Source organism: Etheostoma spectabile, unplaced genomic scaffold (assembly GCF_008692095.1).
Source record: "Etheostoma spectabile isolate EspeVRDwgs_2016 unplaced genomic scaffold, UIUC_Espe_1.0 scaffold00008196, whole genome shotgun sequence".
Taxonomy (NCBI): Eukaryota; Metazoa; Chordata; class Actinopteri; order Perciformes; family Percidae; genus Etheostoma; species Etheostoma spectabile.
Window position 1 is genome coordinate 1 of NW_022603565.1, and position 19,744 is coordinate 19,744.

The following is a 19,744-nucleotide window of genomic DNA, read 5'->3' on the forward strand; positions in this document are numbered from 1 at the left end:
GTCACTTTCCCGAGCCCCTCTCGGGGACTCTCGTGGCACTCAGGAACTTTAGCGCGGCCCCCAGGTCCTGCCAGTGTCGCGCCACATCATCCCAATCCCGTCACGATTTCAGGAGATACAGCCACTTACTATCAGAACTCGTGGTTTCTCGTTCAACTACAGTCTTTCGCCTCTGCGCCGCCGCTGACACCACCTCAGAAGGTCTGGAGCTGCGTTAACATGAGCTGGCACCGCTGTTGACGTGGTTCATCACCTTCTGTTTCAGCGGGCCACCTGCTCGCGCAACATGTTGGCAGTGGACGCGAGCTCAGGTTCTGGGACTTGAGATTCTTCACTTTATCCTCCAGCCTCGAGATGCGCTCCAGCTTCCTCTTCCGGCACTTTGAGGCAGCGATGCGGTTCCTCATCCGCTTTCTCTCGGCCTTGATGCGCTCCTGGTTCTCCATGTCGATGGGGAGAGAGGAGGCGTGTCCCCCTGCATCTCAGGCACGGTTTGGGGCTCCTCTTTGAGCGCATTGAGCCGGTGGAGCTGGCCAGAGGATGTCTGCCCGTAGATGGGAAGCTGCGGCGGGGCAGCAGGAAGGACATAGTCGGGGCTGAGGTGGTGTAATTCGGTGCCGAGACGGTGCTGATGGCCGGGTTAAAAGTGTTCAAGCCTCATACACCGGCGAATCGGAGCGCATGGCTGCGTGTTGTTGTAAACGGTGGCACCGGCAACGGATGAGACAGGCGGCAGGGAAGTGTTGACACTGGTCTGAGAGCCGAGGTGACACTCACATTAGTTGTGCCGGCATGTGCTGGTGGTGGAGCTCAGCCAGGGCTCGTACAAACCCCTCAGCGAAGCCTCCTGCTCGTCCGTGACATTCTTGGGCACATGAACTGAGTCGGGGTCGGCGTGGTGGTGATGAGTCCGTTGCTGGACTGAGAGTCCTGAAGAGAGCCGCTCCAGCTCCGGGGAAGCCAGCTTCAGCAAGCCCACATCGGGAGAGGTGAGGATGTCGCTGGCTTTGGGCGCGGAGGTGAGGTTTTCAGAGTGCCCGTCGGATCGCTCAGGTTCAGTGTGCATGTTGTGTTTCAGCACTTGGGGTTGCTGTATCCGTAGCCGGCGTTGTCTTGCTGGGAGAAAGCGTTGAGTGAGTCGTCATAGAAAGTAGTTTCCATCTTGGTATACATGGAAGAGAAACCAAAGTAGCTAAAAAAAAGTCTTCTATAAAACTACTTTTCGGTCCCCCCCCCCTTTCTCTTCCCTGGTTTATCACTTGACTGAAAAACACTGGTTCCAAACGTCCTATTTCCGTAAAAAACTCCTTTGAGTGCGCTCGTTCTGACAGGAATCAGGAGTACTTCTTTCAGCCAGTGATGGTCGACTCGACTGTGCGCTGTGTGCTAATAGCTCGCAAAGCTTTCGCTAAAGTATCCAGACCTGTATTGAGTCTGTGAGCGGAATGAGCCGAGTGTCTCTAACTTTTCTTGTCCGGCACCGACACCGTCTGTGACTCTCCCTCTGCCGGCTGTGTGTATACTCTGAGCCCGCTGCAGGCAACCTTATCTGCTGCCGCTGCCTCTCTAAAAATAGCCATGATGTCATAACAGGGCTCTCCCATTGGCCGATGGCGTGTCGCGGGGCGTGGACCCAGTCCTCCGATAAGGCGCGTTGCCATGACCACCACCACCCAGAAGATTCTAATCTCGCGGTGGATTGTGGGATGACGTAATGCTGTAAGGAGAGCGTAGGCGCGGTGCATTGTGGGCTGACGTATTGTTTTTGAATATTTGGTTACCCGCTTTACTGTCAGTGGTGGCGGGACAACCAGTGTTGCTGCGGTCTTCTTACTCTCTCCAATTATTGTGGTGAAACTGTTTACTATAACCTACATCTGTTTTTTTTCATCTGACTTTTATTTTGTACACTTGTTCTGTTTAGTTAAACTTTTTGGACACATATAAATCTTTAATCTAACATTAGAATCCCTTAAAAGTAGCCTCCATTTGAACAAAATCTAAGAGCTTATGAATTTCAAAAATACATTTAGACCATAAAATCTATTTTATTCTACTCTTCTCTCTTACTGCATCTGAAAAATGATATTTGACCTTATAACACTACATTAAAGGAAAAAAACTATTCTTCCATTCAAGTTCATAATTGTTTATTCAAACAGCTAGTTGTCATATAGCAAAAGAGAAATCTTACAAAATTGTATTCTTATTCTGTTATCCAAGTTTATCTGACTTCAACACTACTACAGTAAAGGAAAGGCTCGTCTATTCTATTCTGCATATAAAGTTCATTCACTTTCAACCAGCTCAAGCCATGTATGACATTAATACATTTTAAATTACTCCACAATATTTGTGCTTCTTTATTATATTCTCCATTCTATTATATTATACAGTAGCCTATTTTATTCTATTATTGCCAAATAGCTACACAACAGCTGGATTGGAGCTCTAATTTCTGAGGGAACTGGAGAAAGTTGTTCCAAAAACTTGGAAAAGTAAATGTAAACATAAAATTCTATATTTTTCCGGTATGTGTGCACTCGTAGTGGAAAGTCTTCTTGTTCTGACATTCATTTTGCCTCTCAGTGTGGGACATCATGGTGGTCTCTGGTTGGTGGTCCCTCTATAAATTGTCCTACATAGCCCACAAACATACATAATAGCTTTGATTAGTGGGAGTTTAATTTTTACACCTGGGCAGGATTATATAAACACAGACGTATTTACTTATTTAAGAAATGCATTAAAGGTCTGTTATTTACCTGAAGTGTAGAGCCAAGTCCATCGTATTGAGTCATGTACTTTAGTACCTACCGGTCTTTCCCGCCTGCAGTCATTAGAGGACAGATTTAATGGGACCTTTTTGCTTCTACCACAGCATAGACCACACGTCTGAAAAGCTACATTTAAGACCTTTTTATTTCTGCTGCAACGACAACGTGTTAAAGATAGATTTACCGACGCCTGTTGGTCCTCATAAAGACCAAGTACATTTCCTATTATCCATGTCAGGGTGTGTAATTAGTGTAGTGCAGTCCATGTCCCCTGGCCCCTGGTCAGAAATCACAGCGGTTTAATGGCAGGAGGTTAACTGGTGTGTCTTACGTGTTCCCCTCTAGTCCTCCCACACTCCCACTGTCTGGGTCATTTTCTGCCCTGCCAGCTTTACCGCCCACTATCTCCAGCACACCACGGCTAAATATGTCCCCCTTGTGTGACAAGTAAATCAGTCCCCTGGCGCTGGCTGGCTCAGAGAGGCACCTAAGGAGGATGAACCGGATCATAAACACACCACCGCAGTCGGACTTTTCGTGGCTGCTAATGTTGTCTTTACGTACTGTTGTAAATGTCAAACCACGACAATCAATATAGTCGGAAATGCTCTGACCTGAACTGGTGATCTGGTGCAGGTTATTCCTTGATTGAAATGCTTAAGAGAAGATTTCTCATCTTTACAGCACACATAAGGAGAGGTAAAGGTGGCTCCTATAGATGCATTATATTTTTTCTTCGCTTTCTTACATTTTTGTGAGTATCTTTAGATTAGATTAACAGGTAACAACCTGTCGGTACACGATGCGTTCTGCGCATGTGTTAGCGCACACGCAGATGATAATCATGATGTACGTGGATTTACCAGGGATTTACGGCACTGCACGATCTTTTCCGCTGTTAGCCTCCACAGAAAGCTAACAACGTTAGTTTAGCTAACAGCGAATTTGGCTAACCGCTAGCTGACAGCTTGATTCAGCCTAAAACAACTTTACTCAAACTAAACAGTGGGAAAAGCAGGCTACAGCTAAATTAAGACTTTACAGTAATAATAAAGACAAGTATTGAGTGATTGTATTTTAAATGAGCACAAGTAAAGTAGAACTGACGTAACAGTTTTGAGGGTGTTTTACATGCTGTCTCAGCTAGTGGTTAGCCGAATAGCTGTTAGCTAAACTAACGTCGTTAGCTTTCCGGTGGAGGCGAACGGGCTTTCTTTAACAAACCCTATACAGTTTTATTTTTTTTAATTTTCATTCTCTGATAGTTTGGTTCACTTTGTCGTACTTTTATATCCATGTCTCTGGGGATGAAATAAGCCGAAGCAGAATAAGGACAATGGTTACGTTGCCTGTTTACACTCAATGTTCCACTGCACATTCTGAAATATTTATCCACTTTGGCTCATTCATCTATTTATGACTGCTTCTGAATTAAAGCACATGAAAGAATCATAAGTATGTGGTCTAGTGCCCCCTTCCCCACCCAGAGGCACAGCAGGGATCCTTATGTATGACTTCACCCATTGTCCCAAATAGACGAATTAAGGGTAGAACATATGATGTCATTCAAAGTTATTATCTCGTTTCAATTAAAGCTCTTTTCAGAGTCAAATCCCATAGCAAAAGTCAGACCTTGGCAAATTCTGTGTTATATATACTTTCAAATAGTGTTTCATACAGAACCCTTAAATGTTTCAATATGGCTGGAGCGCTTGATGAATTGGGCCTGCTTTTCTTTCCTGGTTGCCATGCATAAAGTTTAAAGGGGTAACCACAGCATGGTAGTTTGCCAAAGTAATTTTCTGTGTAGGAATGTATGGGAGAATCAGCATGGAGGAACCTGAGGTTGGTAGCTATATCCTGCTGCTGCCTTGGTTCAGGACATTTGGTCACTTGTGGTCACATGCAGTTCTTATTTGTCCTCACATGTAGTAGTATAGAGGCAGGGCTTCGGGGGGGGGGGGGATAGAGAAGCCAAGTTGCAGAGTTGAGCAATGCTAGAAAACTACATCTAACATAAAATAATTCAAATAACATTTCTTATTTAGATTTTTGTAATAATCTATAATCCATACTGCACTAAGTGCAACCTCCACAGTTGGTCTATTTACATTTCAGCATACAAATAATGCAATTTCACAATTTGTTTTCCCATCCTGTACAGTATATATTCAAATATTTGTTCTTATATTTTATTCCTGTTATTATTTCATGTATATTGTATGTACTATATGTATATTGTATCCTGGCATTTCATCTCTAGTTATATTCTGTGCTGTGTGACTGATCTATGTTTGCTGTTGTAACGCCATCATTTCCCAATTTTGGTATCAATAAATATCTGTCTGTCTGTCTGTCTGTCTACCTAATCTGTCTCATATAAATTATATACATGTTCTAAGTCAGGCATCAAACCATACTCACTTATTTTAGCTGATTCACTGCCACCACTGAAACAGGGACTCTTTTTATGAGATTTGCTCTTCTTATTAAATTATTTCTGAAGGGTGAGGCTAACTGCAGGCTCTGGCAACTGGAGGGTCATGGGTTCAAGTCCCAGTAGGGACCAAAGTATGGTGGTGGACTGGTAGCTGGAGAGGTGCCAGTTCAATTGTTGTAACAGCAGAGTGTAAAATTGTAATTTGGGACTAATAAAGGTAGTTAAAATTAAAATTGAATTAAAATTATTTGCAATTCATCTGTGAGCAGAGTCTATTGAGTAGGCCCTAGCGTGAGTTGTATCTCCATGAATGTAGTTTGTTGCATTTTGGTGCACAGCCTGTGCCCTATGTTTCTTTGACGGTTACGACCCCTGTCTTGTCTCCTGGGCTTTTTCACCGTGTATTCAGGGGCAGGCAGCCAGCGGAGCAAGGAGCGATGCCTTCGATTTGAGACAAAATTAAAATCGCGCTGAAACCATGCAGGAGCTCATAGTGCACCTTTAACAGGATAAGTGAAATTTTTGACATGCTCATTCAGATTCATCCTCTGGGCAACATGCCTATCTGTAACATTATTTATGAAAATCCATCCAACTGTTGTTTAGATATCTTAACTTATCCTAGCTCATTTTCACATTCCTTTCCCTCCATCTGTGTTTTATTGTCAAGATTGCAAACGAACAAAGACAAACTTCCATGTTTTCCAAGTACTGTTCCTGCTCAGCTGCATCCTGACCTGAGGTGGTACAATTGGGCCTTCTGAGTTGTTTTGTCTCATCAATCGCTGCTTCTCGTTAGTTCCCTCCCTCTCTCCCGACTCTCACCTCTTTCACTACCTCCATCGTGACGTTACATCTGCACTGCTTTTCCTCTAGATCCCATATCCCCCCCCCCCCACACACACACACACTTTGCCTTTCTCTTATCTTTCTCCTCTCTCTCCCTCTTCCTCCCTCTCTCGCCCCTCTCCCTCTCATCTTACTCCTATCAGTGGCTGTCCAGACAGCAGGATTTCCCTGTGATGTAAAACAGGCTTTGGCCCAATTGTATTGTTTCAGCAGTTCTTTTCAGTGAAATCTCAGAGCTTTCTGTGTTTGTGTTCCTATCATTGAAAGTTAAACCCCCGGCCAAAGCAGCTGTCTGCACAGTACAAAGGACAAGCACAAGTGTAAAGCCAATGAAACATAAAAATAATACATTTTTTGGAGGTCTTTACGTCAAACTGAACATCTCTTGAGGTTTGCAGGGTGAGTGAGAGGCAGACAGGGAGACACACTGTTGAAGCGTTTGAGACAGTGCACACTCACAATGGTCTTACCATGTCAGAACAATTGTTGATTCAGCTGTTATGTGGAGGGAAAAAAGCACCCAGCGGTATAGATTGTGTGTTAGACAGGCCTGTAAGCAAGCTTGCACGCTCAGGTGTGTGTGTGTGTGTGTGTGTGTGTGTGTGTGTGTGTGTGTGTGTGTGTGTGTGTGTGTAAGCTGAATCAGAAATCAGAATCAGAATCAGAAATACTTTATTGATCCCCGAAGGGAAACTGTGTTACAGTTGCACAAATAGTATAAATATCAGAGTAGAAATATAACAGTATTTACATAATTAACATAATTAAGGAATTGCAATGGGGAAAAGTAATACTATATATATATATATATATATATATATATATATATATATATATATATTATATATATATATAATAATAATAATATAATACTACTACTAATAATTATTATTGTAGCAGTTGAGTAGGCTATTGCACACATTTCAGGCCGGTGTTATTGCACAAAACCGATAGTACAGATAATATTTTCCAGTTTCAACCTCACTAAGTGTGTGTGTGTCAGACACTTAGAGGGAGGAGTGATAAAGTTTGATGGCCACAGGCAGGAACGACTTCCTGTGGCACTCTGTGGTGCATTGTGGGAGAATGAGTCTATCACTGACAGTGCTCCTGTGATTTAGCAGCAAGCCATGGGAGTGGGTGCGAGACATTGTCCAAGATGGCATGTAGTTTGGACAGCGTCCTCCTCTCTGACACCACCAACAGAGAGTCCAGTGAAATGAACCAAGTGTCCTTTGAGTTATGTAACTAAATACAGTAAATGTTTGCAACAAATGTATAATGTGTATGAAAAAAAGCATACAAACTAATCCTAAGGAAAAATATACTGTAAGTGCATGAGGTCCCCGCTCTGAAGTTGGTTGTGTGGCCATGGCTGTGGCCATCACACACGGGGAAAGTGGAAATACTGGGAAGTAGCTCAAGTAATTTGATAAAACAGAAATTATGATTTGAAAAAAAAAACACACCGAAACACGAGTGAGCTATAACACCTGAACATAAGCTAGATTTTTTTGGACTAGCGTGCAAATACTAGCATGCTAGCAGAGAAGTGGAAACAGTTATTTACAAGTAATGGATACATAGTTAATAGTTTACTAAGCATTTTGGGCAAATGGTTAAAATAACTACAAGTACTAGGTGATACTTGTTTTTTGATTATTCACTAAATAATAAAACCACCTGAGCTTGTTGTGAGCTAGGGGACCAAAAGACTTGTATTCCTTGATTTTAGTCATTTAATTTCTCTCTCTCACACCTCAGCTTTCCGAGGGTAGAAGTTTCCCTCTCATGAGGGCAGTTAAGACTCCTCTTTAACCACCTGGGCGAGTTGCAGCCCGGCGGGGATCGACATTGACAGACAGACCTCCTGTTATCTCCTAGTGGGGGTGCATTCCCCATCCGCTCTGCCGGTCAGAGCCACCGAGCACTTAGCCTCTCTCGGACCGGCGACCAACGAAGGCTAGCGGGCGTCCTTGAGAAGGAGGGGACCTCCGGTGACCCTGGGAGGAACGGTTCCTAACCGTGAGTACTAAAGAAAAATCATTGGTTGTAAAGATCCCCTCGGGCAGTGCTTAAAATATACAGGGGGACAAGAGCCCGTTAGTGGGGGACGTCTGGGGTAAAAATCTGAAAAGGCCTCTTGCCTCGCCTCCGGTTTCCCTGATCCGGGCGGGGGCCCTTTAAACTTAGCAAGGGTGTGTGTGTCTCTAAGTAAAAAGAATTAAAACTAATTATAACTAAAAGTAATAATTACTAATTCATTTTTAAAAAAAGTGTTAAATTAGCGAATCACTGTGTGTGGATCGCAAATCTAGCATTTATACAATCAGGGAAGTATCAAAGTAACTCCTTTTAATATAGGCCTAACCATCCGCCCCGCTGATAGTAACGGGTGTTATTATACGGCAGAAGCGGGCATAGTAGGGAAGGGGGTTACTGAGGGGAAGGTATAAAAGGAGTTAGCCCTCAACCAAACAAGAGCGATACGACACCTCAGTAACTGTCACACCGTTCGACATGGCGCCCAACGTGGGGCAGTGTTGGGAACTGTAACGCAAAGTTGAAGTGATTAACTAGAAGTGGCAAAACAGGTCAATACTGCCCAGAGGCTCGAACACACTGCCATAGATGGTGCGTTCAAAACGCTTTAGAACTTGAGATTGAAGTAGCGCGCCGCGCAACTATACTGAATAACTTGGCAAAGCGCCATAGGTATAGAAGCTACAGCCCCTAGGAACGATAGGCACACTGAGGCTTTCTACGTACCGGCTTAAATAGATTGATCACGTGGTAAGCCCTACTAATTACGACAGGGTTAGGTGAAGTAGTTAAACCAAGACGAAAACAACGTGAACAATCAACAGTAATAAAGTAGGACTCAAATAGACGGTAGGGGAATTTTGTTGAAAGGGAAATCCAAAAGAGCAAAGTACCGAATAAGCCCCCCGAGTATGGCAGCTGCAGACGCCTACGCCGCTTCTGTATTTGAGGACACGGATCATGAGGAAAATGGAACACAAATAGACCATAATCTGAGATCCAACCCAGCCTTAGGCATGTCAGAAAGTTTAATAAACCTAGGTAGTGGAACAATAAGATACTTTCGTAGTGATATTAGAAAGTGTGACTCATACCCAGGAAAATTGAAAATGGTTTCATGGTTCAACCCAGCGAATAGGTTGATGGACCATGCAGGAGGAGTAGCAGCGGCGTTAAAAAAGAAATTCCCTAAGTCATGTGACTGGGAACCCTCTGCGCCACTGCCAGATGGAACAATAGTTCAACAAACTCATAAAGACCACGGAGTCTATGGAGAAGTGATACACTGCTGTTATAGTGGAAAAAATGACGCAAGCAGGTTAGTGTCCACTTTCTATGATAAGAATGATGAATTGTACCTCTTTAGAATATTACAAGAGGGAGTAATAAAAGCCAAACATCCATACAGGGTGATTACCCTGTTTGGTGATGGGATTTTCAAGTACTCAACACGAGACAGTGTAGCAGCACTTGCTAAGATATTAAAAATGCACCGAAGCTTTGAATGGGTGGTCTGTTGTTCAAAACAGGCAATGGGAGAAATAGAAAGGGCTCTGTTGCAATCAGAGAACCTGTACCCCGATCTGTTTATGTCTCCGGACCACAAAGTCCACATGCCAAGGTCAGGAGTAATAGTATACATACCACACTGTACCAGAGAGCAAGGCGTCTCTGGCTACTTAGGAGAAGGACGGAGAAACAGTACTCTAGCGATTCAGTGTGGAGAACAGATGGAACAGAGCAGCCCCGCTACCTCAGGAGCAGTCCCAGATTCACCGAGGGGATCCTCGGGTTTAGAAAACCAAGAGAGAGTAATACCTGCTAACCCAGATGAGGGCATCAGGCAGGATTCAGTGGTGCGGATAGTGAGGGGAGATACCCCCGACTGTGTTGGTACCTTTGTGCACACCTCAGAATGTCTTAAAACACACATGAGGAAATCTCCACTACCAGACTATGAACAAGAAGTAGTAGACTGGATTGGGGGAGGGTATCTCCAGGAGGTACTCTCTCTACCCCCATGTAGATATGGGAACTACCAGAGATTGGAATGCTTAAGTGAAGCACAAGGCATAGGATATCGCGCAGTGTATAAACCTGCAAATAGGGGAGAATTTATAAGGGCAATACACCCCCTGGTCAATTCAGCGCGGGCTGGAGAAGTAACGACAATAAACCTAAGAGGAAGGGACAGGGGGGACCCCCCCCAGGTCCTCCTCACATGGATTAAAGATATACTCCCGTTGTTCGGGGGAATGACATTTAACATTCTACTACCCGCTGATCAGGAAGGTGATGAATTAACCGCACCTGAAAATATAGATGAAGATGATGAAAACTCAGAGTCAGAAAAAGATGAGGGAGATTCACAGGAGGATGATTACCACACAGATGTGGAAGAAGAATCAGAGGAGGAGGAGGGCGGGGATGGTCAGAGGAATCTGCCCCCTGTGCTTCCCCCTATTACTGATTTTATGAGAAATCCTCCAACAGCCAGCTTTAGGGACCAGTCTACGCAGTCACCCGTGTACACACCCTTCCCACCTTGGGGTCATAGGGATACGGGAGTAATAGACCCCAAAGAGGGCATCCAAGAAACAGTTCAAAGATTTAGCCCCCTTAACCCGCAAAGCAGTACACCAAGCACCCCTAGACCAAAAAGGAGCGAGGCACGGTCCTTGCTCCAGCCAGCTAGGCTAAAAAACCCACAGACAGGCGTGATAGGCCTCACTAGGACCATAAGCGCGCTAGACCTGGGTCATAGGGAGGGCTCTCCTGATGCAAATAGCACCTCGCCACCTATTGGTGCTCATAGAAAGCACAAAAGAAAAACTAATAGACCTGTAATAGAATCTGACGAGGAGGATGACCTCCCATTACTCACCCAACTGAGGGAGAGAAGTGAAAGGCGTAGTAGGGAAGAAATTTACCCTAGGCCTATACATGAAGTACACCGAGGCCCAGGGCCCAGGTGACTACACCTCAACCGAGGAGCATTCTCACTCCTGTTAGGGACCGAGCCAGGGGACCCCAGACCATGGTTCCCCCAGGCCGGCACCTGATGAGGAGGGTTACCATTTGTGACCCACCAATACCCAAGAAAACAGCTAGGGGCAAAATAGGAAGAAATACTAAGCCAGTGTTAAACACAAAGTATAATCCAGACAAGTACCCGTGCAGTGCACCTACATACCGGACTGAGGGTGATTGGTACAACCCCAGACTCTATGAGGAGGGGGAGTACGACTCAGACTGGGAGCAGGAGCCTATGTGCGAGGAAGCGTGCTGGTACCAGTGTCCCTGGGAGAGAGAAGGTGTATAGATAAAGCCCCTCCAGGCCCCAAGGTGCTGGCTTTACAGGGTATAGGAAAACCCTGGAAAACGTCATATCTCAGACAGGGATATGATTTTTATAGAGAAGGTTGTATGAGAAGAGATAGGTCTGTTGAAGGGCAGTTTGGGGAGCATTACCCACAAGATAGATTAGCAGTTAACTCGGGTGGTGGAGAAGGAGACGACCCAGAACCGAACCCTAACCGGGGTTCAGGTGGATGGGAGCTTCCTAGACAGCCCCGAGATAGGAACAGCAGGGAAAACCGTCCCAGGGATGAAGATCCTGAGGGAGCAGATTATTTCTACCAGCAGCAAGCACTCCAAAGGGCAGAACAGTGGCCCCCCAGCCGATCCAGTGGATCAGAAAGGGGGAGCCCTAGAAGCCAGTGGGACACGCTGCTGACAGGAGGATTAGAACCAGAGGAAGAGGCGGTTACCTTTCCTCTAGGACAAGTTAGCTTATTAGATATTATACCAGCGAGAAAAGCAGGTCAAAGTGATACAGCATACCTGCTGCAGTGCAGGAAAAGTGGGTTCACAATGGATCAGATAGACTCCCCCCAAATGACTCTTGTACTTAAGAAAAATGGGGTTAAAGTGCCCGTTGGGTGCAAAACAAGTGATATTTTGAGGCACATGGTATCCACCCCAGGGGTATCTCCTGTGGAGGAGGAAGTAGAATCACTCAGTCAGTCCGTGTGGAAAGGGGAAATGACTCTAAGTGTTGCAATGCGATCTCTGAGTGGAGTACCTGGTAACAGCACGTACTATGAGGAAAAGTTATTAGGAAAGATCCCTGGGGGAGTTAGCCTTTGCACAGGATGGGCCTTATGGACAGCAGAGCAGAAAGTACAAAATTTAATTATGTATGATCGTAGGGCCCTCATGACAAAAACAAAAAAATCAGAGAGAACTGAAAGCCAGGCCCACCCAAAGGCCAAGGCGCAGAACCCGCATGCGCAATCCGGGCAGCCCAATGCTCAGAACAGCAACGGCAAAAATGCACCTGTAACAGGGAATGGTGCACAGAATGCACCCAAAAGAACGTACAAAAAGCCCCCGCCGGGGGCCCCAAAACGACCCGGGGTAACGAATGAAGTATACAAAACACTGACCTCAGAACAGAAAGCCCAGCTAGCTCAGGACAGGAGGGACTGGGATGCAAAGTGGGATAGTCAAAAATCTTAACTTTACTAAACCAGGTAGCCTTTGAGAATCAGGGTGAATTAAAGGCTAAATGGAAAGGGGAAGTATTCACAGTAGATACCGGAGCCACAATGTCCACCAGCAAAATAGCAGCACCCACTGGAGGCCAGACCTCTGCGGTCCTGGCAGATGGGAACCTGGTACCCATGAAACTGGGGAGCTATGATGGCACAAGAGTACTCATGGGACCCATGAATTTAATGGGTTTACAGGATCTAGAAAAAGCTGAAAAAGTAAGGTGGCTGAAGGAGATAAACAATGAACAGCAAATGGAAAGAATACTCAGTGAGACTGAGATAAAGAACAAAGTTAGGTTAGAGGAAATCCTTAGAAAAGGTAAATACTCTGAGTTCAAAAATGATTGTGGGTTCATTAATATGGATCCGTATCAAATCAGAGGAGGTGCACCAGGAAAAGTGAAACAATATCCTATCAAGCCTGAAGGAGCCAAAGAAATCCAGATAACAATTGATGAACTAGTGCAGCAGGGAGTACTGGTGGTAGAGCCAGAACCACCCTGTCTTACCCCCATTCAGGCAGTGCCTAAGTCTGATGGAGGATGGAGGTTAGTTCACAATCTCAAAGAGCTAAATGACCGGACTCAAAAAGATCAAAGAACAATGTTGAACCCCCAGAAAGTAATTAGGGAAGCCCCTAAGGCAAGATTTTACACTACCATTGACTTGGCTAATGGATTTTGGTCAGTACCCATATCAGATGGGTCCAGTATGAAAACATGCTTCCAGCTCAAAAAAACAGCATACCGGTGGACAAGATTACCACAAGGATTTTGTAACACTCCGAATGTCTTCCAGGAGACGGTGGAAAAGGTCCTTGAGGGACTGAAAGTTGATATTATATCGATGATATAATTATTGCCACTGAAACTGAGGAGGAACATTTGGACATACTGGAAGAAGTTATCAGTAGATTAAAAACTGCTGGGTTCAAGATTGGGATGAAAAATGTGAGATTGGTAAATCAGAGGTAAAATACCTTGGCTTCATGATAGGCACAGAAGGGAGAGATATCTCAGAGAACTACCTGGATGACCTAAAAACACCCAAACAGTCCTGGAACAGAACAAAATATTGGGGAAGTTAGAGTACATAGCTGCACACATACCCCACTACGCAGGAAAGGCAAAAGAATGCCATGAGCTAAAAAAGGCCTTAGAACTAGAGATGTGGAAAAAAGATGTATGCGGACGCATGATAGGTCACTCACCGAAGAGGAACAGGCTAAAGTTCAGAGGCTCATAGAGTACTGCAAAAATAAGAGGGAAAAATTAGAGCATGTGATACCCTATACCCCAATTAGGATCCTGGTATCTGTGGATGATTTGGGAGGAAATATAAGGTTGTCCAGAACAAAAAGACCTGCCTCAACCTTTCCACCTCCTGGAGACCCACGGAGACAAGATTTCTGAATGAGGAAAGGGAATTATGTGTACTGTACAAGTTTTACCCATATCTTAGAACATATGGAGATAACACAGGCATGGAGTCTCTTTTGAGTTAGGAGCGACGCAAACCCTAACCAAAGCAAATTAGATGGATCAAAAGCCTTGAAGGAAGATGGGATGCATGGGGTATAATGCTCCAAGACCCACTAGTAAAGGTAGTGAGATCTGGAAAGAAGTGAAACCGTTACAACCAGAGGTACTAGACACAGCAAACTGGGTCTTGTACACAGACGGATCAAAAAGGAAAGAGGATGGAGAAAATGCCTACTGGGGTACATCCTCAAAAGGAATGATGAAGAGATTGAAAGGAAAAAAGGATCAGCTATAGGTAGCGCGCAAATAGCCAAAGTAAAAGCATGCATGGAAGGTATGGCGGCAGCCAAAAGGAGAAAATCAGGAGATTACACATAATCACAGATTCAGTTTATGTGCAACTGCTCTTAGAGAAGACTTACCTTATTGGGAGTAAGGGGATTTCAGGATAATCGTGGGCAGGATCTAAAGCATAAGGATGAATGGATGGCAATCAGCCAGCTCATGAAAACATTTCTCCTGTCAGTCCAACATGTGAAGAGTCACACAGGGCAAAAGATAGGGTGCATGTAGGAAACGCAGAAGTCGATAACCTAGTTCAACAGAGGTCGATTCTCTATAATCATTTCGCCATTCTCCCTGAGGAATGGAAAAATGACGAAGGGTTGTACGAGGTGCCAGACAGAGAGGCCCTCCACTATGTAGAAGAACTACACGAGGCACTAGGTCACATGGCGAAGAAAGAATAAAAAATGGTGTCAGAAAGCTGACAGAAAAATACCTAACTTAGGGAACTAACACAACCGTGCGAAACGTTTGCAAAGAATGCGCGAAGAAAGGAGGTAGGAAAAGGATTCCATACCCAGACCAGGAATAAAACCGAACGGCCAGGAGAGCATTTTAGCATGGACATTGGAATGTTTATCCCAGGGTGGTAGGTGCGGAAACAAACAGTTCCTGGTCATAGTGGATAATGCAGGAGGAGACACACAAGTATTTCCTCTCAAAAGAGCCACAGGGAATGTAGTAGCACATAAAATAGCAGACTGGCTACCCCAAAGAAAACCAAAAACCATTAGAATGGATAACGGGTCTCATTTCAAAAATGAACAGGTCAGAGAATTACTAGAGAGCCAAGGCATTCAGACAATATTCTCTACACCTTACATTAGCCACACTAATGGGGTAGCTGAAAGAGCAGTAAGGGAAGTAAAAGGACTCATTTTAACAACCCTTAAAGAAAATTGGGACACCCCAGCAGGGGTGGCCTATATGAATGAAGCACTAAGCCAGGGTAAGCTAGTGGATTATAAACCAAAACCAGTGACCGATTTCTCTCCTGTCTTTCAGGACGGAGACGAAGTCTGGATTTACTCGGATTACACGAAGACAGAAGCAGGAGTTAAATCAAAACTTCAGGGAGCAGGTGTAGTCCAGTTCCAATTACCAAATAACCTGGTAGTGTTAAAAAATTGGAAATATCCAGTACATATTTCTCAATTACAGATTAAAAAAAAGAGACACACCCAAGATGGTAACGATAAAGCCCAGATACCGATTTCTGCTGTCAGTCGACCATAGGGGAGTCCAATGGGTTGGTAAAAATGACAATGAGAGAGAGGATGATATTCTGAAATGGGAATCATACATACCTGGATATTGTGTCCACTGTGGAATCCAATGTTATGAGATAGTCTGGGAAGGCGTTAGAGCAACCAGACCCACAGCAAGGAAACCAAAAGTGGCCAAAACAGGGATAGAATGTAGTGGTAATGCCAAAATTAAGCTACAAAAAAGTACCTGTAGAGCAACAGTGGGGAGGTATGACCACCGGGTTATGCCTAACAGGTGTTGCAAAGGCTCTGATACTGGTTTTACCACATGTGACCCTTATGCGACTTATAGATGCTACAGGGCTTCGGACCTGTTTGATAGGGACCCTCCATGCCAAAATGCGGTGCACAGGGAGGGGTAGAGTAATTCAAACTTACCCCGAGGTGATTAAAGTCAAGTCCCGGGGAGCCAAGCATGGAATGCAAGCTGTGCTTGGGGATGTGATGATACAAGCTTGTAAGGGAGTCACCAAAAGGACAAAGGTTAAAATTGAAAAATTGCTGGTCAGTTATGTCCCACCTTGTCAGTATGACTGGATCACCGAGGGCACTAGACAGAAAACCCTCACCCATGGAACCTTCAACAGTAGTCTGGGAAGTTTCATGGGGAAATGTGTAGATAAGAAAGGAAAACCTCTTACCAGAGGGTAGGAGTATTCAGGAGACGGGCAAGAGCTCAGATGGAAACCTTAAACTGAATCCTATCAGCTAAATGTACCCAAGGGTTTAAACTTTTAGGAGCAAAACCAGAAACTCCGAGCCAAGTGCACCGAGGAAACTGGAATCTAGGAGAAGAAAAGAGCATTAACTACTACCCTCTGCTCTTGTCTTGCAGATGGAGTCCGCACCTCTGCTGTATGGAGTTGTTGGGAAAAGAAATACCTAAATATCATCCTAAGCGGTGTGAGGGTGTTTTCCCCCACTGATGGTCTTGTTTCTCGTTCTCTGGACCGTAATATTTATGGCAGGAGATGGGCACACACTGTGTGGAAAATTACTGAAACTAAAACCCAGACGTGTTATGGCCATGGGAAACTCTGATAGAGACAGATATCCTGTTACCCAATGGCCCTTAGTAAATAGTACATCGGATGATGAATCTGTTTGGGGAAATGAGTGGAAGAAGGCCTTTTGTATACTAATTGGTCACAGGGAGGATAATGACCTGTGCATAAGAAAGTTACCCCAGTGGGAGATTCAAAAGGCAACCACTAATGGTAGAAAATGGGATGACTTACCCCGCGACCCATTCAATAGATCTACCTCTCAAAGAGAAAAATGTGGGTGTGATACTATGATGTATAAATTCACCGAAGAAACCTTTCGGGTGAATTGCACTAAATTGCTCTTGTAACACCACAGTCGAAACCCGAAATTGTACCACCGTGACAGGGTTTTTGTGTAAATGGTTTTGGGTCACTGAGAGTATCCAGAATTTACCCTCTCTGATGTGTACAGTATACAGAAACGGTAACTATTGTGTAACCCAGAAAAGGGGTCATTAAGTACCCCACAGTTGACTAATGCTTTAAAAGTTCAGAGTACGGGCATACCTCTTCCAACCCTGTGAGTCAGGAAGTAAGGTAGAGAGTTTAAAGAACAGGTACTTGGGCGGTCAAGGAATAGACGGAGTACTAGATCAGACCAAAAGCCCCAGCTAGTGTCTATACTGTTTTTCCAGACAGGCCGGATACTGAACAACCCACTTTAGGTGGACACTTTTCACTACCAGGAGCAACCCTCTGGAAAATGTGATGAAAATACAACAATCAGTATGGGCTCCATACTGCACTCAAATGGGTTTAGGGAATCTCCTTACCATTCCAAACCTTATAATTCAGAATTTACGAGATGGTTGTTACAAACAGAAACATTTGGGAAGAAACACTCTGAACTGTATTAAATCCAAGATTAGGGGAACTAATTGTACCCAGAGGGAGATGGGAGAGATGGCCGAATATAACCAGCTTCCAGGAGGCAATTGGACAGATGTTTTGTACCCACACCTTGCGTCTAGAAACTGTTTGCTCCATACCCTCTGGGTGCGATTGGCGAGTTTTTGGACGCACTTAACGTGTGTCATGAGAGAGCGATAAAAGCATTTTGTTTCTCAATTCTTATGGTACCATTAGGTGGAATGTTTGGGGGATCTGTCCATCAGGGTTGGAAAACAAGATTATTTAGAAGCCTTAAAATATCTGCCCATCTATCGTGGAGTTGGTGTAGACGTGGCCAGAAACATCTGTGATAATGACGTAGTTGTGACAAAAAAGGGGGGCTGCATTGTTAACACAGATATGTACCCCCCGGAGGCAGGACGCAAGGCTAGTAATAGATATGTAACATTACCCTACCTTAGGGGACCAATAGATAACGATGATGGGAATCATCAATATTAATTATGCTTGGGTCGATAAATTCCACCAAGCATCAGACTACTGGTATTATAATATCCAGGACAGGAGGAAAGTTCCTACAACAGTCTATTATGGCAAACCAGATAACTATGTATATTATCAAAATTCATAAGAACAAAGTAGAAAGCTATGAAGTGACTCGAAGCACCATATAGTGGTATCAAAGGGGCCATACTGTCAGGAAGGATCAGATTTAAAAATGGACTGGAGTATGTAACTATATCACCTCAAACTAAACAGGATACGTCGTTAGAAGGGATTTTACAGCAGGGTTAGTAGTTACACAAACCCAAATTATCGAAGACGTGGTGCAGGACGTAGGGTGGCCGGCTGTAACAACCCCAAGGATGCTGGGGGCCTTAGCTCACCTGGGAAGATTAGAGTACTTTGTAACAAAGGGCAAATGCGGAGTTGGAAAAGATACCCCCTTAGACAGCGTTTCGGGCAATATCCAAACTCCAAGAGCGAAACATGGCGGGGGAGGAGGATTGGTTGAGACCGCAGACCAGAAATCTGACGGATCATGTGTACCTCCACTCTACACTGAAATGTCCCAGGGACCCTGGGGGGAAGCTACCACCAATTGGAACCTTGTTAGCAAAGTCAGGACCAAGATGTTTAACACCATGATCACAGATGCTGTATGACTTTTCCTACAAATGTCAAAAGGGCCGTAGAAGTTGTGGGGACATCGTGTCCAACTCGGTGACCTCCGTGGTAGGAGGGGTAGGAGATGTGTTATGGGGATTGCCTATACGCCCTGTTAGCTCTACTGTCTTGTGGGGGTCACTGTGCTCATTGCTTGGAAATTAACATGGTTGCTAATTAAGAGAAAATGTGTAAAACAGGGCAGATATAAGACTCTCAACAAAACTATCTAAAGAGGTGTCAGGAGGTGTGACTGTTAAAGTGGATCTCTGAACTCTTGCTGACTTATAATAGCTATCTTTGTCTTAAATACCCAAGGTCACTTTATTCACGGTTATCTTCGAAGACCTTGGGAAGGCTTTCTGCCTCCTGACCTCGAAGCCTCACTCCCTACACACAGGTGGGGTTTCTAATGAGTTTTAAGATAGTGCTGCTGGTCACTCCACCATATGACAGTGGCGGCACTTGACTTAGCATAAAATGCCGCTGCTCTGAGCATCCTCATCTTAACTTCTCTCGGTTGGATGTGCTCAAAGGCGGACCATCAAATAAACACCAGATCCCAGAGCAATGGAAACTGAGGCACAACACACTAATTCTACAGAAATGGAGGAGACTGTGAGGATGCTAAACGGGGTAGGATTTTATATTTTTTACCTATTGATTTGTCTGATAATGGCAACAGGATTATCCAAAGGCTGAATTAGCAGGAAACCATGACAATATGGTAATATTTACAGTTTTTGAGACTTTGACATTTCTTTATTTATAATGAACCTATGAATAGTGGTTCAATAGGATATGCAGCTTTAATAACTACCCGTGTAGGGCTTCCAGGATGGACAGTAGCTGTCTATATATATATGTTCTCATTATTACAGCCCGAGTAACTGAAGTTTAATTCACCCCTAACCTGCATG

General features: G+C 44.4%; 1 pseudogene; it reads right to left on the reverse strand.

The window, feature by feature from the left end:
* Positions 1-142: 142 nt before the first annotated feature.
* LOC116678803 (transcription factor AP-1-like) lies at positions 143-1,285 on the reverse strand (annotated as a pseudogene).
* Between the last annotated feature and the right edge of the window lie 18,459 nt (positions 1,286-19,744).